Genomic DNA, 24,718 nt, shown 5'->3' with positions numbered 1-24,718 from the left:
GCTGCTAGTTTGTTTTTTTGTTTTGTTTTGTTTTTTTCTTGCTAGTTTTTGAAATAACAGTGCCATAGCCTTCGGCCTCACAGCAACACACAAGCCACCACAGTAGGACCAACCAGCAGACAAGTGGTGAGGTGTCATCTTAGAGGGAAATAAAGTAATCTTCAACAGTGACAGTGTACAGTATGTCTGAATGATCCAGAAACCTGCTCTGAACCATATACTTGTTTCTGACCAGTATCCTATTATATCCTAATTAGACTGAGGTTTGTGTATAAATACTGTCTCTTTTGATTCTCTAACCAGATTTTTTTTTTCAACCACAATTTTTGAATCTCATTACTTATGCCTTATAAATGACTAGCAAAACCAAAATATGCATCCATTTTAAAGTGGGTGCTGTTTTCCAAAAATTTGCAAACCTCTCTCCACTTCTCCCCAACCATAACAGCAAACAAGCCAACAAAGAGCTTCCTGCTGCCTATCTACGCATGGCTGCCGACTCATAATGACCATATGGACAACAGAATGAAACACTGCTCAGTCCCGTGCCATCCTGACAATCCCTGCTATGCTGGAGCCCCTCATTGCAGCCACTGTGTCATTCATCTGGTTGACAGCCTTCACCTTTTTTGCTGACCCTCTACTTTACCCAGCATGATAGTCTTCTGGGACTGGTCCCTTCTAACAACATAACCTAATTAGGTGAGACAAAGTCTGGCTGTTCTCACTTCTAAAGAGCATTCCTGCTGCACTTCTTCCAGGACATATTTGTTGTTATCAACTCATAAGGATATTGTAATTATTACAATATGTTTGAGAAAACTAAACTTACTGGAGAGCCATGTTTTTCTTGCATGGACTTGAAATGTCTAGTATTCTGCTTTTAGCTACAGATCACTTATAATTTTTGTCAAAACAGTTTCACAGAGTTATAACACTCAAGCTGGAGATTTATTCTACCCAAATTCTTCCTAAATTATAAATATTCTGAATATTTTTGCCAAACTATTATAAATATTCTAAACATTTTTGCCAAACTATTATAAATATTCTAAACATTTTTGCCAAACTATACTGTCTTTAAGTACACATATATGTATCTCTAGTGTGTGTGTATAACACATGTATTTGATTTAACCAGGGTGAGACTTTTTTGTTTGTCTGCCTTAATAACACAGAAGTATTTGTTTCCTCAGTCTTAATTTTAAAAGCAGCGGAATAGAGCTCTCTAAGGAAGAGTAACACAAAACTCTAAACTAGACAGGTTTCTGCCTTACGTGCTTGCAGCTTTTGCAGGTTTTACTATGTAAAGTAAAACCTGCAAGAGCTGGGAACTTGTAAGGAAGAAACTTGTCAGAGAAGGAAAGAAAATCCAAATATTTCCAACTAATAGAGAGTGATGGAACAGTGGGAAGGCTGTGCCAACCCTGTGTCAGCTTCCTGGTGCTGCTACAACAGAAATACCTCAAGTGGATGGCTTTAAAGAACATAAGTTAATTTTTTCACAGTTCTGCAAGTCCTCTCAGTCATGTCCAATCTTTCTTGTCAGTAGCTCTGGACATTCCTTGGTGATCCTCACATAACCTCTTTCTTCTCCGGTGTATGCATGTCTCTGTATCTGATCTGCTCTTTTTAAAACTCAGAAGTGATTACATTTATAACCCACCCTACTTGAGTATCATCTAATTAACATAACAATATACTTTTTCCAACGGGATCACATCCACAGTATAAGGGTTAGGATTCCGATACGTATTTTGAGGGGACACAATTCAATCTATAACAAACCCCAAGAAATACCTTAGAACAGTAGTTCCCAAACGTTCTTGCACATTAGAATTCAAATATCTGGGCCACACCCCACACCATTAAATCAGAACGTTGAGAGTGGGAGCCAGGCATCAACATTTTGTAAAGATCCCCAGGTGATTTCAGTGGGCAACAGATTTGGGGAACCACTCACTGCCGTAGAGATTGTTTTAATAAAGACTTGATACTGGTTTGTTAACTTGCCAATTTACTTTTCACCAAAAAGTGGAATGTATCAGAAAACATATTTTGTATTATGCCCAGTTAATTTAATCAAATTTCAGGTAATCGACACTGTGCTGTAATTTATTACCAGAAAGCAACCAGTTGAGTAGTTACTTCAAACCCACCAGCCACTCCTCAGAAGAAAGGTTGGGCAATCTACTTCCGTAGTGATACCACCTCAGAAACCCAAAGAGGGGTGTCTATGAGTTGGGTCCGACTGGACGGCACATAACAACAACAACAACATCATAAAGATGGTGCAGACCAAACAACATTTAGTTCGTGTCTTATTTATCTAATACTGCTGTAACAGAAATACCACAGGCGGGTGGCTTTAACAAACAGAAATTTGTATTCTCACAGTTTGGGAGGCTAGAAATCTAAATTCAGGGTGCCAGCTCTAGAGGGAAATTTTTCTGTGTGTCAGCTCTGCAGGAAGGTCCTTATCTCTTTTGAGTTGCTCCTAACAGCTGAGCCATCTTCATGTGGCTTGACATCTCTCTTTCCCATCTTTGCTTCTCTCACTTGCTACTTTAATCTCTCTTATACCTCAAAAGAGCTTGATTTAAAACACTCATTACACTAATCCTGTCTCATTAGTATAACAAAGACAATCCATTCCTAAATGGGATTATAACTACAGGCATAAAGGTTAGGATTTACAACACGTATTTTTGATTTTTGGGGAACGCAGTTCAATCCCTAACAGTCTGATATACATAAACTTACCACAAGTAAGATCCAATCAACGGCAACTAACAGAAACATAACAGCTACATAAAGAATGTTTCTGGGTGTGATTGTTTGCAATGTCGTATCCTCATGACTCCTTGGCAAAAATGGGAATCTGACCACTTTTTAGCTCTGAAAATCCGTGTCCATTGCTACATGTTTCCCCATCTAATGGTCCTTTAAGGAGGTAAAACAAATCCTCAGAGGAATAGATCAGACTCAGGGCTGCTCAATCTGACACAAAACACCTGATTGATCTATGACTTAATGATGGTCTTGAAAAGCATAAAAATTAATTTAAAAATAATTCAGGCTAGTTGGTCTCTATTCCCAGAGAGGAAATGAGCTTCAAGTGCAGTTAATTGGGAGTTTAGTGAGCCACAGACAGTAACTTAGGAATTAAATACTGAATTTAGCTACTAAGAAAGCCCGTGGCCTCTCCATTCCTAGAGAGCGTCTGCTGCAGAATGGGCATCGGAGGAACTGGGTACAGTTCTACCTTGGCCTCTAACTTGCCATGTGACCATGCATCAAAACCAAAAAAGCCAAACTCACTGCCATCAAGTCAATTCCGACTCTTAGTCACCCCCTTTGGGTTTCCAAGGTGGTAAATCTTTACAGAAGTAGATTGCCCAGTCTTCTTTCTGCAGAGTGGCTGTGGGTTTGAACCACCAATCTTCTAGTTAGCAGTCAAAATGCTTTAGGTCACATGATTTTTCAGTGTCTGATGAATGAGAAGTTGAGCTAGATGAGCTCCAAAATCCTGCACTACACTTTAACACTCTATGGGTTTTTAAAAACAGAACAGGGCAGCCTTCTGCTTGAACAGTTTAAGTCCTGACTAGCAGAAGTAGATTATTGGAGCGCCCTTCCAACTCAATGATTTGTAGCATAACGCATCAATTTATTTCCTAATTTGAATACCAAAAATATAACCAACTCCATATTAGATGATGCTAAAGAATTATTATTAATTCTGTTAGATATGAAAATAGCACTGGGCTTATGTACAAAAACGGTCAAAATTTCTAGAGATGCATATTGAAACTTGTTGCTGTAGCTGCTTTCAAATTGGCCCTGATTCATGAGGTTCAGAGAACAGTCTCAGATCAGTTTGCTATGATTCATAGGATTTTCATTGGCTGGTTTTCTAAGTAGATCATCAGGCCTTTCTTCCAGCTCATTTTAGTCTGGAAGTTCCACTGAAAGCTATTCATCTTCGTAGCAACACCTAAGCTTCCACTGACAGACAGGTGGCAGCCATGCATGGGGTGCATTGGCCGAAACCAAACCCAGTTCTCTCACGTAGAAACCAAGAACTCAACACTAAACCAGTCTCATCGAATTAGGTAGGAGTAAAATAAAATAGCGTCTAAAATTTACTCTTTAAAAAATAATATAATTAGATCCAGACCTTTCAGAATAAGAGGAGTCCTGGTGGTGCAGTTATTAAAGTGCTCAGCTGCTAACCAAAAGGTCAGCATTTTGAACTCACCAGCCATTCTGAAGAAGAACAATGATGTGGCAGTTTGCTTCTGTAAAGATATACAGCCTTGGCCAAACATTCAACAGTCCTACAAAGAGAACAGTACCACCTTAGAAGAATGTACACCTCAGAACAACCAACTGTACAAGACCAAAGGGCACATTTGTCCAAAAGCACAGTTCAGAAGGCAGGTAGGGGCAGGAAACATGAGTGAATGGAGACAGGGAACCCAGGGAGGAAGGGGGTAGAGTGCAGGCACGTTGAGGGCATTACAACCAATGTCATGAAACAAGCTGTGTATAAATTGTTGAATGGGAACCTAATCTGGTCTGTGAACTTTCACCTCACAGGAAAGTGTTATAAGAAAAGAGAACTAAGCAAATGGGAGATTATTTCTTATTAGCTTCAAGGAAATTTAATTTGTATTAGAAAAGGAATATATACAATAAAAATATATGGCATGGCTCATCACAGGCCAAAAAAAAAAAAAAAATCAAGATAGAGCCAATAGCTGTCTCATAACTCTGTCACCAAGATGAAGGAAACACCAGTTAACTAAGTCTCAGTTCTGATTTCCTGACTCCCCCAAATTAGACTTCCTTCACTAAGATCTTCCCTCCATTTCCATTGACTTCTTATAAATCCACAAAGTATAAACTTGTTACCTTAAGAAAAGGGAAGAGGCAGGCTGTAGCTGTGAGGGAACATTGACTTAATTACCCTTGATAGAATGTCTTGTTAAACCTTAGGATGTAACAAATTTCAAGATGTTGACTGATACTAAAATGTTTAATGTCATTATAACTTCTTAGGAGCGCTGGTGGTGCAGTGGCTAACGCATTTGGCTACTAACCAAAAGGTCAGCAGTTCAAACCCACCAGACACTTTGTAGACAGAGTCTGCTTTTGTAAATATTCACAGTTTTGGAAACCCTATGGGGTAGCTCTACTCTGTCCTATAGGGTCACTGTGAGTCAGAATCAACTCAATGACAGTGGGTTTGGATTGGTTTGTTTGGTAACATTTTAGAACTATAAATTGACTATTTTGGCAAGAATGGTTGCGAGAACAGCACAAGTGCCATGACCAATTCCAGCCCCTTAAGAACACATGTCCCATCCTGTATGACTGGTTTCATAGAACCCAAGCAGCCAGATACTGCAACATGGTGAGGACAGAGTGGGCTCAAGCTTCCGGTAGAAATGGCTGCTCCGGATTCATGACTGACCTCCTATAGCTTGTCCTTGCTGCATGCCCCCCACCCCTGCCCAACTCATTCATACTGCATTGTTGAAACCACAGCAGCTTTGAATCTAGTCATTTTGATTGTGTTGCAGGTGAGCTGGAAACCAAATCAGACCAAACCAAATAAATCCAACCACTGTTACAAGCAAGCTACCCAGTTATTGGTTTTTTGTTTGCCTGTTTTTTTTGTGGGTTTTGATTTTTTGGGTTTTTTTTTTGTTTTGTTTTGTTTTGTTTTTTCGCAATGGGGAGAGGAGGGACGGAGGGAGGAGTAAAGACCTTGAATATTACAAGGCAAATATTAATCTGCCTGAAGAGTCAGCTTGCCAAGGGATAATCAACAAACAGTTTGGTGCTCATTAGAGTTACACAGACTGGTCATTGAGGATGTTCAGATCCAGGAGCAAACCCCACCGGGTACCCTTGGAAAACCCAGCAAGCTCTGTCCCTCCATCTTCTGTATTTTGAAGCCAGCATCCAAACTTCATCTGGTGTGTAGCATGCCCAGGGTAAGTCACCAGCTTTTTGCAATCTGGGCAGATTGCCTCATGCCACAAGCTCCATTCTTCTCTCGGTAAGGACCAGGTCCTCTGTGGGGAGAGTGGTAGAAGTGTATTTGCAGAAAATTGAAGCCCTGTGCCCACTCCTCCCTACTGCTTGGCACTTTTTATATTCCTGAACTTTTGTTCCTCTGGGGTAGGTAAAGGGAAAATGGGAAGGAAATAGACTATTTTGTCATGGGCACAGGGTGGAAAGTGAAAGGAAGAAGAAGAGGAAAAGGAGAAAATGGAAGAAAGGGGAAATAGGTATTAAAGAAAAAACACTAATACTGTGTAAATTGATCAGGACATAGTTTATAATGGGATGGTGTGTCTGAATGATAGAAGGTGTGGATTTGGCCAAGGTACTGGAATCTTTCCAGATAGCAGAGCCTACTCTTGACTAGAAACCAATTGATCCCTAACCCCCACATTTGTCATGACTGATCCTTTGACCTTTGTTTGCATATATCCTCCCGAACCTTGTTGAGCTGGAGAAATGGAACGTTGAGTAAGGATTCTTTCAGAGTTGCCTGACTGCACATTGACTCACCTCCTGGCACCTCCTCTGGGGATTCAGGAACACGGCGTGTAGAACAAAATTCTTTCAATATTTATAATCTGGACTGTGACTTGCCTCCAAAAGAAACAATTTTGATATTGACTTAGTTGCTTGTACAGGTCGAGAACACTAAGAAGAGAAACCTTTTCTGTGACACCTAAATGGCAATCATCATTTTTCAGAGTTCCTGACTCCAGTCTAACTCCTGTGGTAGTGCACATTTATTGATGCAAAAGCTGCCTACATTACCACCACGGCCAGGGAGAGAATGAGGCACTAACCTTTTCTTGTTATCTTTAGCTAACAATAACATCTGTCTATAACATTTTTCAGTCTATAATACTTTTTATTCATGGACAACTGGCCCTGGTTCCCTTTGCTATCTGAGAGCCACAGAGGTAGAAGGCCCAGTTTGAGTCAGCTCTGATTTAGAATGCTTGGTCCTTGGCAGCGAAGTTTTGGAAGGTAAAGAAATACAATACAGGAAATAGGCCAGAGATGGAGACAGATTTGAAGGTTTAGCCCAAGAGTTGTACTTTATAAATGCCAGTTAGCTCTGGAACTCTAACTCCCTTTAAGCAGTCAAATACTTTGACAGACAGGTTAAAAAATGAGGCCAAAATTAATTATCAAGCCTCTTTTAGGGGAGAGGGGAAGATAAGTACCTTTGCATTCATGACTGTATTGTAAAAGAATGTTATCATTTTTGCAAGTAAATAGGGAAAATAACACATGCTAATTTTTTTAAACAGCTTTATTGAGATATAATATAGCTACCATAAAGTTCTGGTAGCATAGTGGCTAAGACACTTGCCTGCTAACCAGACGGCTGGCAGTTCAAACTGACCAGCCACTCCTCGGAAGGAAGGTTGGGCAATCCTACTTCCATAGTGATACTGCCTCGGAAACCCAAGGAGGGGTCGCTATGAGTCGGGTTTGACTCGAGGGCACATAACAACAACAACAACAACCATAAAGTTCATCTGTTTAAAGTATAAATTCAATGGTTTTTACAATATTTATTGAGTTGTGCAAGAACAACCATAACATTTTAGAATACATTCATCACCTCAAAAAAAAAAATTATGTTCCCATTAGCAGTCACTCCCCAGTCTCCATCCCCTACCTCTACCTCCTAGCACCAGGCAACTTAGTTTCTCTATAGATTTGCCTTTTCTATCATTTCCTACAAATGGAATAATAAAATATATGGTCTTTTGTGACTGGCATCTTTCACTTAGCATAATGTTTTTGAGGTCATTCATGTTGTAACATGTATTGATACTTCAATCATTTTATTGTCAGATAATATTGTTTTTGTTTATCCATTTATTCATTGATGGACAACACTAGTGTTTTAACTAAAATTGCTGCAATCTCTGTACTGTAAATTGAACACCTTTATAGCTGTGAAAAAAACAGTTTCTGGGTTAATAAAACAGTTCCTGATCTTAGTGTCTGCATTTAAGAGTATTTAGTATCAGTGGCAAAAATTATTTCTATTTAATTCTGTGCAGAGTGGATGTTGGCAGGATGACCAAATGATGTTGTTATTTTTAGGTGCTGTTAAGTCAGCTCAGACTCATAGTAACTCTATGTACAACAGGGTACATAGGATAATAATATCACTGCAATTATGTTTGTGTTTTTCAATTATCTTAGGAGAGTGGATCTGTATTGGAGTGTATGCACTCCTCCCTTCCAAAAAATTAACATTAGAAAGTATGGAATTATTTTTAAGGCTTGCCCATGGAATATAACACCTGCATTTGCATGCTCAGCTAACAGGTTTACAACTGAGTTTGAGGCCAAGCTCTACAGCTGGTCTGTCAGGAGTCTACTGGCTGCAATATCCTGTCCTTGTGTTAGCTTCTGCCTTGTCCCTGCTTCTCGCTCAGGAATAAATGAGAAAGTATGGAGGAGAGGAGGGGCAAGAAGGAAGGAGGTACAAGTCTTAGAGTTTGCCTAGGATTCATATTCAGGAATTTCTTACACAACATGGCAAAACCCTTGTTGCCTGCCCTTCTTGCACAGGGAGTAGTGGTCAGATTGAGGGCTCTAGGACTCTGGCATGGTCACTTCCTAATTCTAGAAGACTGGGCAAGATGCCTAACCTGTTTCTTCCTTGACTTTCTCATCAGCAAAGTGGCAATGATAATGGTTCTTATTTCCTACAGATGCTTTGGAGATCTCCACAGTGCCTGAAACATAACCAATATGCAGTAAATGTTAACTGTTGATACTGTAGTTATTGTTGTTGTTAGTTGCTGTTGGGTCAGCTCACACTCATGGTGACGTTATGTATAAAAAACAAAACATTGTCCGATCCTGCACTGTCTTCATAATCATTGTTATACTCGAGGCCATTGTTGTGAACACTGTATTTTGAGTGTCTTCCAACCCAAGGGGCCCATCTTCCAGCACCACGTCAGACAATATTCTGTTGTGAGCCATAAGCATTTCATTGGCTAATTTTCAGAAGTAGATCACAAGGCCTTTCTTCCTGGTCTGTCTTCATCTGGAAGATCCACTGAAACCTGCACGCCATGGGTGACCCTGACTGAAATGCTGGTGACATAGCTTCCAGTATCATAGTAACACAAAAGCCACCACAGTATGACAAACTGACAGATGGCTGGTGGTTAATATCATGAGCATGTATTGATTATTTGTTATTTGCTGAATACTGTACTTCTATTCCTCACAACTATCCAAAAAGATGACTCTAAGAAATCCTACCTTATGGATGAGGAAACTGAGACTTGGAGAACTCATACATCTTCCTCAAGATCACCTGGCTGGAAAGCAGCACAAATTACATTTAATCTCTTCTGTGCAAGTCCAAACCCTATACCTTACCATCACTGGACCGTGCTGCCTTTATGTAATGAACCAGGCTGGGTGATATTCACTGTATGTATGTACTATGTTCTATATATCCAGGACCCAGACCCCAATGGTATATGGAACTAAAAGGAATGACACATATGTATTCTCAGGTTAAAGACTGACCATGGACTCATTTCTCTCAACTAGGAAATTAGTCTCATTGCCGTGGAGTCAATTCGACTCATAGTGACCCCTCCTTGGGTTTCAGATGCAGTATCACTATGGAATTAGATTGCCCAATCTTCCTTCCAAGGAGTGGCTAGTGGGTTTGAACCACCAGCCTTCTGATCAGCAGTCAAATGCCTTAGGCACTGAGCCACAATTAGTCTATTCTGCCCATCTTGGTATTTCAGTTCTCAACTTAATGGTTTAAGATCGCTCCATGACCACCACCACTAACCCACCAATAGCACTTTTAAATCAGCCATGGGAACAAATGAGTGAACAGAAGCCAAATTTAGCACTCTGCCAAGTTCAATTGACCCTCAGAAAGAACAGCACCGGTAGTCAAACAAACAACTAGGTTGAAAAAAACAGAAGCATCAGCACTAACACATGCAAGTAATTCGCTGCACCCTGAAGATCATTACCCATGTTGTCCCAAGAGTGAAGGAGAAAACCAACTCGAGGGCCAGAGAAAAATGACATTTCAATGGTCACCAATGGACTAATGATACAGGAATATTAAAACAGATTTTCCTGCTAACATTCCTCTTCTAAAAAGCTTCCCTGATTATACAATGTAAAATAGCAATAATTTTTGGCGACTAATCCTAAAGAATCTTAAACCTCAGGTATTAAGTCTAAGAAATATTTGTTCTCTTATATTTCTAGGCAAAAAGGTGCTCACCACTCAGATTACCATGATCCTAACAATCTGCTGTTTTAATTAAAAGAGTGTGTGTGTTCTTTCCCCACTTGCAGTATTAGAGACTTCAAATGCTTAATGAACTTTTCATCAACCTCCTCATGGGGATTTAGAGAGCAGGACAAAGGTAACACTTCAAGAATGTTCTTAATATTGTAATCAGTTGGGGATTGTTTTTTTAAACCAGTTCCTTGAAAATTCTGGACAATGTTTTTCATCATTTGGAGGCATTGTTGTTATTCACTGCCTCCTCTAAATTAGGAGTGTAACGCCCTTACCTGCTCTGGGAAGCGGGGTTTACACGCATGGGCTCTGAGCTGCAAGAGCAGAAGTTCATTTCGTTCAGGTCCACTGATGATAGCCATGTTATCCCCATACCCAGCTCAATTGTTGCACTGGTCAGACTGATCACAGGCCAATTTCCAAACTCTCTCATTACTGCCACAGTTATTTACTGGACTGGAACAATCACTGTGGGTTTTTTTTTGTTGTTGTTTTTGTTTTTTTAAAAAAAAATTGTGTAAAGTATATACATAACAAAACATTGGCAATTTCAACATTTTTATGTGTATAATTAAGTAACTTTAATTATGTTCAACAAGTTTTGCAACCATTACCACCCAAGCACCTTGGTTTTTTTTAATTAAGTTTATATATAACATTGGCCATTTCAACATCTTTATGTGTGTAATTAAGTAACAATTAGTTACATTCATCATGTTATGCAACCATTACCGCTATCCATTTCCAAATGTTCCCATCATCCTTAACAGAAGGACAGTGCACCCTAATTCATGACTCCCTCATTTCCTCCCCCTCATACCCTTGGTGATCACTAATAAACTTTAGTCTCTATAAATTTTCTTATTCTGGAATAGGGCTGCAATGAACATTGAAATACACGTATCTGTTTGTTTTCCTGCTTTCAATTATTTTGGGTGTATACCTAGGAGTCGAATTGCTAGATCATATGGTAATTCTAAGGGGATCTCTGGTGGCATAGTGCCTGAGGCACTTGACTGCTAACCAGAAGGCTGATGGTTCAAACCCACCAACCACTCCTCGGAAGGAAGGTTGGGCGATCTACTTCCATAGTGATACTGGTTCGGAAACCCAAGGAGGGGTCGCTATGAGTCGGGTCCGACTCAATGGCAAACAACAACAACAACATGGTAATTCTATGTTTAATTTTTTGAGAAACCTCCAAATTGTTTTCCACAGTAACTGTGCCATTTTATAGTCCTGTGAGCAATTTCACCATAGCCTTGCCACTACCTATTGTTTTCTGTTTTTGTTTGGTTGGTTCTTTATAACTCTCTTAGTTGGGGTGAAATGCTATCTTATTTGATTGCATTTCCCTAATGACTAATGAAAGGAGCCCTGGTGGCATCATGTTTAAGCTCTGCTGCTAACCCAAAAATCAGTGGTTTGAACCTACTAAGTGCTCTACAGGACAAAGATATAGCAATCTCCTTCTATAAAGATTTCAGCCTTGGAAACACTATAGGACAGTTCTACCCTGTCCTATAGCCTCACTATGAGTCAGAATCAACTTGATGGCAATGGATGATGTTGAGTATATTTTCCTGTATTTGTTGGCCATTTGTATTGCTTCTTTGGTGGAATGTCTGTTCAAGTCCTTTGCCCATTTTTAAATTAGGTTATTTGTCTTTTTGTCCTTAAGTTGCAGGAATTCTTTATAGATTGTAGGTATTAAACCCTTATCACATATAATACACCCAAAATATTTTCCCCAGTCTATACGTTGTCTTCTCGATTCAGCGATAAAAATACCAAAAGCCCACCGCTGTTGAGTCAATTCCAACTCATAGTGACCCTAGAGAATGCAGTAGATCTGCCCCATGTGGTTTCAAAGGCTATAAATCCTAGCCCAAGCAGACTGCCACATCTTTCTCTTGCAAAGCAGCCGGTGGGTTCAATCCATGAACTTTTTTGTGGTAGCTGAGAACTTTAACCACTGCACCACTAGATACTTTAATAAACAAAACTCTTTAATTTTGATGAAGTTCCATTAGTCTATCTTATGGTGCTTAGGCTTTTGGCGACACATCTAAGAATGTATTGTTAAATACAGGTACCAAAACATTACCCCTGTGTTTTCTTCTAAGAGGTTTATGGTTTTCTTTCTTACATTTAGGTTCTTGATCCCTTCTGAGTTAATTTTCATATATGGTTTGGGATATGAGTCTAGTTTTATTTTTTTTTCTTATGGAAATCCAGTTGTCCAGCACCGTTTATTAGACAGGCTATTCTTTCCCCATTGAATGGACTTAACACCCTATCAGAAATCAATTGATCACAGAGGTGCAAGTCTATTTCTAGACTCTCAATTCTATTCCACTGGTCAACACGTCTATCATTATACCAGTACCAGGCTGTTTTGATTACTATAGCTTTATATTATGTTTTAAGATTGGGAAGTGTGAGTCTTCCTACTTTGTTGTTTTTCAAGATTGTTTTGGCTATCAGGACCACTAACAATTCTGTAATAATATGAGGATTGGCTTTTCTTTCAATTTCTTCAAAGAGGGCTATTGGGATTTTGATGAGGATTATGCTGAATCTACAGATTGCTTTGAGTAATATTGACATCTTAACAATACTAAGTCTCCTAATCCATTAACATAGAATATCCTTCCTTAACATAGAATATCCTTCCTTTTACTTAGATCTTCTATAATTTCTTTCAGTATTGATTGATAGTTTTCCATATACAGTCTCATTTCCTTGGTTAAATTTATTCTGAGGTGTTTTTATTCTTTTAAGTGCTTTTGTAAACGGAATTGTTTCCTTCTTATAATGCTCATTGTTGATGTACAAAACCATCTTATTTTTGTGTATTGACCTTGTATTCTGTTACTCTGATGAATTCATTAACTTATTAGCTTTACAGATTTTCTTGTGGATTCTTTTGGGTTTTCTATGTATAGGATCATGTCATCACTGAAACTCACAAACAACACTGTTGAGTCGATTTGACTCATAGCAACCCCTCCTTGAGATTCCAAGGTGGTATCTCTATGGAAGTAAATTGCCCAATCTTCCTTCCGAGGAGTGGCTGGTAGGTTCATTGAAAAGGAGAAGTTTTACTTCTTTCTTCCCAATTTGAAATCTTTTATTTCTTTTTCTTGCCTAATATATCTGGCTAGACCTTCCAGTACAATATTTAATACAAGTGATAGGCATCCTTACCTTGTTCCTAATCTTAAAGGAAAAGCTTTAATCTTTCTCCATTGAATTATGTTATCTGTGGGTTTTTCATAAATGCCTTTTATCAGGTTGAGAACTTTCCCCTTCCATTGCTTGCTTGTTGCATGTTTTTATCATGGAAGGATGTTGAATTTTGTCAAATGCCTTCTCTGTGTAAATTGACATTATCATATGGTTCTTTTCCTTTGTTCTGTTAATGTGGTGTATTACACTGATGGTAGTTTTTCTAATGTTGAATCATCTTTACATTGCTGGGACAAAATCTGTTTGATCATGGTGTATAATTCTTTTAATATGTTTTTTTGGGTTGGTTTGCTAGAGTTTCTGGCATATTTTTGCATCTGTATTTATAAGGGATATTGATCTGTAGTTTTCTTTTCTTGTGGCTTCTTTGGCTTTGGTACTAAAGTAATGCTAACCTCATAGAATAAGCTAGGATGTGTTTCCTCCTTTTCTATAAGACCAAAGTATGAGAAACAAATTCTGGCCACTCTTCTGTCAGTTTGCCATACTGTCGTGACTTGTGTGTTGCTGTGATGTTGGAAGCTATGCCAACAGTATTTCAAATACCAGCAGGGTCTCCCCTGGTGGACAAGTTTCAGTGGAGCTTCCAGACTAGACAGACTAGGAAGAAGGATGTTTGTTATTTAGATTTCCATCTCTCCCTTCATCTTGTTCTCTTGAACAGGCATCATTTCCAGTCTCTTTGTGATTTGTTTTGGTTGAAGCCAGGACGTTAGACTTTTTTTTTTTTTTTTTTTTTTTTTTACGGCATACGAGATGTCGAGCAGTGACTGGAGTTCAGACGTATCTTCCTTCTTTCTCCATTTTTTTATTTGGATAGAACAATGGTTTGTAATTTTTTTTTTTAAGTCAGGGTGTTAGATTTTTACAAGATGTTAGCTTTCTGAATTCCTCCAAATAGACAGTGCTTTTGGCTGTGCACATTTCTTGAAGAATCCCTTAGGAGGGCACCATCTTCAAACTTTCATTACTACTCCATCTCTCTCCCTATGGTATCTCCAAAATTTTAAGACCAGAATTTTAGTTTTTCAGACTCTCAGACAGATGTGAAGGTACACACTAATCTGTCCACCTGTGGGGAGAGCACAGCCTTTATTCTTTTGGTTGCCATTCATTCCCCAACTCTGTGAGGGTTCCTTTGGTGGCTCACAGACCAATCAGGAAGCACACACTGAATAGACTGCCCTCAGGTGAGTACAGTACTTAGTCCTAGGTCACTGCTCTCTTTCTCACTCTCTATGGGCTTCTGGTCTGGCCATACCATAGTTTTAGTCTTTCAGACCACCTCCAGACTGGTCAGAATATACTTCTTGAACAGTTTTCTAGCAAGATCTATCCAATTTATCTTGGATTCAGAGATCAGAGCCCTTCTCCATGTACAGGAGAATCATGGGTCAATTAGGGCTGTGGCTGCTGCTGTCAGTCTACCACCCCAAGAAAAGGAGGGATGAGGATCACCCTGAACAGTCCACCAGGGAAATCTATGGCATTAGGTTCAGAACCAGAGATTATGATCCTTCCCAGTGCACAAGAGAGTTCTCTGTTGGCTGGTGGTGCGAGAGTGGCTGTGGGGCCCCAGAGCCCACTGGAATGAGGAGAGGTAGAAATGGCGGATGAATTGCTTTTCCCATCATATGATTTATCCTTGTCTTTATTCAGTTTGCAATTCCTCATGCCACTCTTCTCACCATATCAGAGTCCTTGCAGGGCTGATTTCAGTGTTCTAGTTGTCTCTTTTTGGTGTTCTTGTGGGGAACGTTGAGATTCTAGATCTGCTCATGGCACCATCTTCCCAGGATCCCCCCACCCTGCTTTAAGTGATCGTAACTTGGCCCTGTCAAGCATGTAAAATCCAGCTCTAAAATGACCCTGCTGGTCAATTAAGGAATCTTGAATTTTTTTCCTTTTCAAATTATTGGTATTGTTTATTTACTATATACTTATTTCCAAAAATATTTGAAGTAATCCACTTTAGATTTAAAAAAAAAAACCACACTGCCATCGAGTCAGTTCCAACTCATAGTGACCCCTCCTTGGGTTTCCAAGGTGGTATCTCTATGGAAGTTGATTGCCCAGTCTTCCTTCCAAGGTGTCACTGGTGGGTTTGAACTGCCAGCCTTCTGTTTAGCAATTAAATGCCTTAGGTACTATGCCACTAAAGTTCCTAACTAATATCTAGTATTGTCACCTTGGGCAGGTGACAGGTAACAATAAAAAATCTACTAACCTTTCCCAGGGTTTCACTATTACACAGCACTTCTGTATACCTTCTCTTATTAAAGTTGTTGCCCTTAGAGAATACTAACTAATTAGCTAGCATATGGAATAATACTTTGGAAAACAAGAGCACTGGATGAATGCAAGACTAATACTTGTAATTCATTGACTGGTAGGACTACTGGTCCAATGTGCTAGTCCAACTTTGATTTCAACTCTGGCCTCCAGAGAAATTCCCATCCTAGCTAAATGGCAAGAATAAGAGGTCATGAATGCCAAAAACAGGAAGTCAAAGTAAGTATTCTGCCAAGGATTCACACAAGGAACTTCTTGGAAATAAATGAATTGAGGAATTTGGCCTGAATATCAGCATCTGGACAAAGGCTTTGATTTTTCAAAACACATTATTAAAAGAATATCTAAACACTAGAGTAGGGGTTACAAACTGCAGCTTAAATTGTAAGCTTCTAGCCTCATAGAATAAATATTTCAGAGTTGAAAGTAACCTTACTGGCTTTCCAACTGTAATTCAGGTCATTAACCACATAAAGTTTTATATGGTCTTTGTTTAAGCACCCACAGTGATAATCAGGTCAGCTTTTACCACAGTAGTCCATTTCATCCTTGGGCATAATAATCATTAAAAATTCTTCCTCTTCTTCTTTTTTTTTTGTTTTAAATTGTGATTTGGGTGAAAATTTACAGAACAAATTCACTTTCCATACAGCAGTTCATGTACACTTTGACACTGACGACAATTTACCACAATACAACAGCTCCCCTCCCACTTCCTCCCAATAGTTACCTCTTCCCTGTGTCCATCCCTCAATGCACTCATGTCCCCTGAGCTGTCTCCCTGTGCATAAGCAGCCCTTCTTTCTCCCATGATTGTTCTCTCCAAGGAGTGTATCTCCAAGGAGGTAAATGTTCAACTCATATCCCTGCCTTTTGTTTGGCTGGAAGCCACAGGTGTGGGTTTAATTCCAGACCTGAAGGGCAGCTAGGGGCCATAGTCTCAGTGGTTCCACCAGGCTCTATCGGACCAGCAAACCTGGTTCCCCTCCACTTTTTTTTTTTCCTCAAAATGATTTTGAGTTTTGTTCCAGGATCTCCTACATAGATCCCCTTCCAAGTGGTTGACAGTGGTAGCCAGGCACCATCTAGTTCTTCTGGTCTCATAGTCATATAGGTTGCAGATTGGAGGATGTACCAGTCACTAGGACTAATTGTTTCCATGAATTTTTGGTTTTCTTCATTCTTCTTTGTTCTGGACATCTTCCTCTTCTTCTTGAGTTCATGTCTTATGCCTTATAGCATGACCAAATGGTCCCAGCTCTGCCCAGTAATTGACAAGATGGATATTTAAACCTTCTTCCACAGAACAGCCCTTCAAATAGGGTGAGTAGGTAGAAGAATTCTTTACTGTGTGTTAGGAATTGTCTTTGAGTGGGTACATTTTCCACAAAAACCTAGATGTAAGTACAATTAGGCCCATTTTACAGATGACAAAACAGGTTCAGAGAAGGGAAGATGCTTGTCTCAAGAGACATCAGTAGTAAATAATGAAGCTTGTTTGGAATCTAAGTTTATTGGACCACAGAACCTATATTCTTTATACCAGAGCATTTTACTTATCTCGTTCTCCCCACTCCTCATTTTGCATTGCCATAATAAACATTCCAATTTCCTTAAACAAGTTACCTAATAACCTAATTTTGAGTGCCTTCACCATCCTGATAGGTCTCTGCTAAAGTCCCTGCTATTGATTTATACTCTTCATGAAGTGAGATACCATAATTCTTCAGATGTGCTCAGGCCATTGCAAACTAGAGATTTAGGAAGGTTGCTTCTGTTAATGCAACCTCAAGTCATCCAATATTTTTTGGCAGCCAGATAACACTATTGACCTACATTCACCAAGAGTCACTTTAAATCCTCATGTCTTTTTACATGTGTTTCTGTTAATCCATGTCACCCTTGCACCATGTTTTTGAAGGGGTTTAGGAGAGGGAGAAATACTACCCAAGAGTCAGTCTTTATTTATGTCTCTTTTAGAAGTCATTTTCATTAGATCTCATCCATTATTCCAGTTTCTCAAAATATTTTTGCACTCCTATTTTGTCTTTTCATGTCTATACTATTTCTCATGGCTTTATCTCAGCTTTAAACTTAATCAATACACTTACCAGTGTCCTTGGCACATCACTGGAAAACCTCTTCCTGGTTTACCTCAATCAGTTTTTACAATTATTCAGCCTCTTATGAATTTACATATGTGCAGCGTTCTATATCTTCACAGAAAATTGTCAGAAGTTTTTCCAAAATCAGGATATAGTAAGTCTATAGTATCCCTGTAGTAATTAGATCCTTTGTGTACAAGGAATATGGATTTATTCAAATTTTATCAAGGAAATAGGTGTTACTTTAAGAAACCTGGGGACCTCTCTGTGACCAGGGAGTTTCAGTACCGAAGCAGCTATAGAGACCAGGCCCTTTGTATAATATCTTTCAAAAGACACACCATTGTTCATGGTCTCTCTTCTTCTCTATGTGTGTTAGCTTCTTTCTGCCTTTGCTATTGACTGATACGTGTGTGTGTGTGTGTGTGTGTGTGTTTTGCTTGTTTTCTCAAATTTATAGCTTTCCTTCCTCACAACTTTGCCTTACTATGGATTGCAAGGAAACTTCAGCTCTCTCCATATTGAGGCTATTTCATTTTAATTCTCCCTGGTAGCTGTCCCATTCTCTTAGGATTTCAAATTACAAAAAGCAAGAATTTTATTGGATCACCTCATCTTCTAAGACTAGGCACAGCATGAGTCATGTGACAACCCTGGATTGGCTGCACTTGGTTAGGTGCCAAGGAGCTCTGGTGACATAGTGCTTAAGGCATATGACTGCTAACCAGAAGGTTGGCAGTTCAAATCCACCAGCCACTCCATGGAAAGAAGACTGGGCAATCTACTTCTGTAAAGATTTACTGCCTCAGAAACCCAAAGGGGGTTGCTATGAGCCAGAATCAACTCGATGGCAATGAGTTTGGTTTTTGGATTAGGTTAGGTGCCCACTTTTGGTCCAAGCTAGATGCAACAGTGGGCATATGTGGAATCATATAACACATTTCCCCTTCCTCACAGAGTGCACCCACCCACTCACAAGAGCCAGGTATGGAAAAGTTGCTGAATCTGGATCAGAATTCCAGGATCCACCTTCCTCTTCATTGCACTATTTTTTGGATTTCGGTCATTCTGCCCTATTTTCTAATCTCATCCGGGTCTTTCCCAGTCTGTCAGGTTCAAATTGTTTTTCCCATGGAGGCTTCCAGCCCCTTTGCAAATCAGTGTATGCAGAGATGTGTAGGTAAGTAGGAGAGGGAGAGCAAGGCATTGCCCGGTCATGTTTGAACCTGGCAGACTTGCCAAACATAGCACTCCATCACCCTTTTATTGATCCCAAATCTGTCTCTTTGTAATTTCTCTCTTCTTGTGCCTTTGGGTTGTTGTTGGTGTTGTTGCTGTTAGGTGTAATCAAGTCAGTTCAGACTCGTAGGAACCCTATGTACAAAACAAAACACTTCCCAGTCCTGCACTATCCTCACAGTCCTGGCTAAACTTGAGCCCATTATTGCAGCCACTGTGTCAATCCATCTCACCAAGGGTCTTCCCCTTTTTTGCTGATACAACAACTCTGCTTTACCCCAAGCATGATATCCTTCTTCAGGGATTGGTCCATTCTTACAATATGACCAAAGTAGGTGAGACAAAGTCTGGCCACTCTTTCTCCTAAGTAGCACTCCAGCATCACTCCTTCCAGGACAGATTTGTTCATTCTTTTGACAGTCCATGGTATTTTCAGTATTCTTCACCGCCACCATAACTCAAATGTGTCAATTCCTCTGTGGTCTTCCTCACTCATTGTCCAGCTTTTACATGTATATGAGGCAACTGAAAATAGCATGCCTTGGCTTAGGCCCGCTTTAGTCTTCAAAGTGACATCTTTGCTCTTTAACACTTCAAAGAGGTCCCTTGCAGCAGATTTGCCCAATGCAATATGTCATCTGATTTCTTGACTGCTGCTTCCATGGGTGCTGATTGTGGATCTAAGGAAAATAAAATCCCTCATAGCTTCCATCTTTTCTCCACTTATCATGATATTGCTTATTGGTCCAGTTGTGAAGAATTTTGTTTTAATTATGTTGAGATATAATCCGTACTGAAGACTGTAGTCTTTGATCTTCATCAGTAAGTGCTTCAAGTCCTCTTCACTTTCAGCAGAGTTGTGTCATCTGCATATCACAGGTTAATGAATCTCCCTCCCATCCTGATTCTGTGTTCTTCTTCATATAGAACAGATAAATGCCTTTGGGTATATTTTATCAATGATCATAGCAGCCCGAAGTGGTTTCAGAAAAGACACTCAAAACCCCTGAGAGCTGACACATTTCCCACTCTCAATTTCTCCTTTTCCATCTACTTTGAGATCTCTCTTCCTCTGGCACCTGTATCCAACTCTCTTATAATTCTCCTAGAACATGCTAATCTTCCCTATAACCTTTCCTCCTGTTGACAAACATATTCATGAAAAGCAGAGAATTTCAATGGAAAGAGCAGAGGATCTTGACTGAAGCCCTGAGAAGTTTCTGTCTCTAGAGCTTCATAAGTAATATTGTGATTTATCTGAATGGACTGGAAAGATTTGATGATAGACTATAAAGAGAATTCATTACGAACTATAATGTGCTATATAGCTACTGGATATTTTAACATTAAAAGATTTCAAGTATAATCTATTCCTAGCTCTTTGTTTTACACTAACTCCCTTCCAAAGAGTTAGTTCCACCTCATAGCAATCACCATAAGGTTTCCACAGCTGTAAATCTTTACAGAAGCGGACTGCCTCATCTTTCTTCCACTGAATGGTTGATAGGCTCTAACTCCAGCCTTTTGGTTAGCAGCCCAATGTCTTAACCACAGCACCAGCAGAGCTCCTTTGTTTTATACTGGGGACAATAAATAGAGAAGAAAAGTGACTTGTCCAAGAGCTACAAGGTCAGTTAGAGGCAGAACTAGAAATGGAAGCCCAGTTTTCTTACTCCCAATTTTATGCTCCCTCCACTGTCTCTCTGTTGAACAATGAAATCAGAAAATTAGCCATGCACAGAGTGTATAATAGTACTTAATACATTTTAAGTCCTCAATGACTACTGGTTGAATGAATATGTGAGTAATGAATGAAAAAATGAATACCTGGGACTTGTTCTTGATGATGACAGTTTTCAGGTTCTCTCCACATGTCACTTATGTTATTAATCTTTAATCTTTCTTATTAGCTCTCTATAAAGGGGCTTCCTTCTTAAAATATACTTGTGAGGATTAAATTTCTCATTTAATACATGCAAGTACTTAGAAACACTGTCTGAAACATGTTAAATGTTAATTTATTATTATTATTGTGTTTTTCTGTCATTTCTTTAAAAAAAAAAAGATGTTTCTGGTTCTATAACAATTCACTAATCTAAAAATCACTTTCTAATCCACTGAGGAAGGGAATTCTGGAATCACAAATCATTACTGCTGTTTGTGCATTTCTATCCCGTGCATTTAACTAGGTCAACCCCCTCCTACCTCTTGCAGTTGGCACCTAAAAAAATACAAACAAAATCCTAGATTCTTTCACTTCCTCTCTGGGCTTGTATTTCCTCAGCCCCTGACTTTTGGGCTCCATCTCCCATTCCCAATCTATGCCCGCCTATTGGGCCTGACAATTGATTTTGCTTTACCCTATTTGACCCTTAGCATTCTTGTGCTCTCATTCTCCATTTCAACTTCAATCAAGAGGTAAGAATTTCCCTTTGGTTCTCTCCACTCCCAGTCACCCCAGGAGCACTAGCCCCTCTAAACAAAGCCCATTGCCTTGACACAAGTAGGTGTGTTGGACTCTGTCTTGCAAGGAATCATGTATTACAAATACTGAATTTTAATATCAGAGGCTGAGAGATAAAACTTAGACTTCATATTTTTGTGTTTTAGCAAAGGGAAAAAGAGAATGTTGCCAAGAGTTATTTTTTCTTCTTTTATTTTTGTGTTAACAGAACTGGCTTTTTCTACCTCTTTCCATTTGTTGCCTCTGATTTCCCAGTTTGATGGTGTTTAGACTTAACTTGCTCATGAAAAGTGACTCCTGAGGGTTTTATTGGATGTGTTTGCCCTTTTCCCTTCAACAGCTTCATTAAGTATCTACAAATACCATACGGGATCTGTATCAGTTGCCAAATGCCTGAAGCTTCCTTCTGATTCTCTGTGTGTATCTGACAATTTATCAAGACTAACAACTAAACTTGGGCTGATACCAGTAAACAAGAAAGAGCTTTGGTAAAATATCAATCAGGATTTTATCTGCAGTTCTGCTATGGACAAGAAATATTTATTATCCTTTTTAAACCACGGAGTCTTGTAAATGATTACCATTTGATGTTTTTTCATTTGTTGATTGGGTACCTGTTGTTGTTATTTTCCAGTAAGTCAAATCTGATACATGGCAACCCCATGCATCATTGATATGTTTGAGTCCAAGGTTGCTGCCACTGTGTCAATTCATCTCATTGAGGGTTTCTCCTATCTTTTCTAACCTTTCACTTTACAAAGCATGTTTTTTAAGCAATTGGTCTATTCTGATGACATATGCAAATTAAGCAAACCAAAGTCTCAGATGATATTCTATGTTCCAAAGGGTTTCCCCTTTGGTCAGTTTTCAGAAGTAAATTTACAGGCCTTTCTCATTACTCTGTCATAGGCTAAACTCACTGAAACAAGTCCACCATGGGTGATCCAGCTGGTATTTGAAATACCAGTGCCATAGTTTCCAGCATCATAAAACCTCTCAGGCCACCACAGAACAACAAACTAACAGATGGGTAGTGAAATTGTGTATCTACCCGCATCATACCTGAAGAAAGCAAAAGGTTATTAAAAAGAGAGGAATGGAAGAAAAGACAAAAATAGACAAAGAATAAGGAAGACTGCAGGAGAATTGATACATTTGAATTCTGTTGTTGGTGAAGAATATTGAATGTACCAGGGGTTGCTAGAATAATGAACAAATCTGTCTTGGAGGCAGTATAGCCAGAACATTCCTTGGAAATGAGAATGGCCAGACTTCATGTCTCGTATTTTGGTCAGAAGAGACCATTCCCTGGAGAAGGATATCATGCTTGGTGAAGTGAAGGGTCAATGAAAAAGGCAAAGACCATCAAAAAGATAGATTGACACAGTGGCTGCAATGATGGGCCAAAGCATAGCAATGACTGTGAGGACAGCCCAGGACAGGCAGTGTTTCCTTCCGTTGTTCATAGGGTCGCTAAAGTCAGGACCAACTCCACAGCCCCTACAAACTCAGCAACAAGTTACCAGCTCCTGGAACCCTGCCCTCAGGTATGTGACTTGTATCTTCATTACATTATCAGAGAATCCTGCCTGAAGGTGTCATCCTTTACTTATCTGGGCCTTGACTGAGACGGTGCTTGAATATATGCTAAATTGTTTTCTCATTGCTCTGGAAGATCTGGACAGAAATAAGGTCCATACATAGCTTCCAGTACTAGGTTATACAGATGCAAGGTGGGAGAGACATCAACTAACAACAGATCCTAGGAAAAATATCTGAGATTTAGTCCTTTATATGTTTCAGTTTGGTGTGTCAGTCAAAGGACAACTTGATCTCTGGCCACATTATGGGATACGTGGCATCCAGAACAAGGGAGGTGAGAGTCATGCTTCATTCTCTCCACTAGCTCCCACTTGGAATCCTGGGCTCAGTTCTGGGCTTCTCACTTTAAGAGGAGATATGTTAATCGTCCTAAAGTGTTTGAGGTTTTATCGAATAGTTTTTGTTGTTAGGGACCATCTAGTCAGCTGAACTCATAGAGACCCTACGTACAACAGAACGAAACACTGTTTTGTCTTGTGTCAGCTTCACAATCCTTGCTATACCTGAGCCCATCATTGCAGCCATTGTGTCAATCCATCTCGTTGAGGGCCTTCACCTTTTTCATTGACCCTCCATTTTACCAGGTATGACATCCTTCTCCAGGGAATGGTCCCTTCTGACAACATGACCAAAGTAGGTGAGCAAAGTCTGGCCATTCTCTCTTCCATGGAGCATTCTGGCTGTTCTTCTTCCAGGACAGATTTGTTCATTCCTTTGACAGTTCATGGTACTTTCAGTATTCTTTGTCAACACCACACTCAAAAGCATCAGCTCTTCTTCTGTCTTTCTTATTCATTGTCCAGCTCTCACATGCATATGAGGTGATTGAAAATACCATGGCTTAGGTCAGGCACACCCTAGTCTTCAAAGAGACATCTTTTCTCTTCAGTACTTTAAAGAGGTCTTTTGCAGCAGATTTGCCCAGTGCAATATGTCACCTGATGTCCTGACTGCTGTTTCCATTGATGTTGATTGTGGAATCAAGTAATATGAAATCTTTGACAACTTCAATCTTTTCTCCATTTATTGTGATGCTGCTTATTGGTCCAGTTGTGAGGATTTTTATTTTCTTTATGTTAAGATGTAATCCATACCACAGACTGTAGTCTTTAATCTTCATCAGTAAGTGCTTCAAGTCATCCTCACTTTCAGCAAGCAAAGTTGTGTCATCTGCATATCACAGGTTGTTAGTGAGCCTTCCTCCAATCCTGATGCTGCGTGCTTCTTCATACAGTCTAGCTTCTCAGATTATTTGCTAAGCATAGAGACTGAATAAGTATGGTGACAAGATACAACCCTGACACACTTCCTTCCTGATTTTAAACCATGCAGTATTCCCTTGTTCTGTTTGAATGAAGCTGGTCTATGTACAGCTTCCTCTTGAGCACAATTAAGTATTTTGGGATT

The sequence above is a fragment of the Orycteropus afer genome, unplaced genomic scaffold, assembly GCF_000298275.1.
Source record: "Orycteropus afer afer isolate SDZICR_OR568_19922 unplaced genomic scaffold, OryAfe1.0 scaffold00378, whole genome shotgun sequence".
Lineage (NCBI taxonomy): Eukaryota > Metazoa > Chordata > Mammalia > Tubulidentata > Orycteropodidae > Orycteropus > Orycteropus afer.
This window is presented reverse-complemented; position numbering follows the sequence as displayed.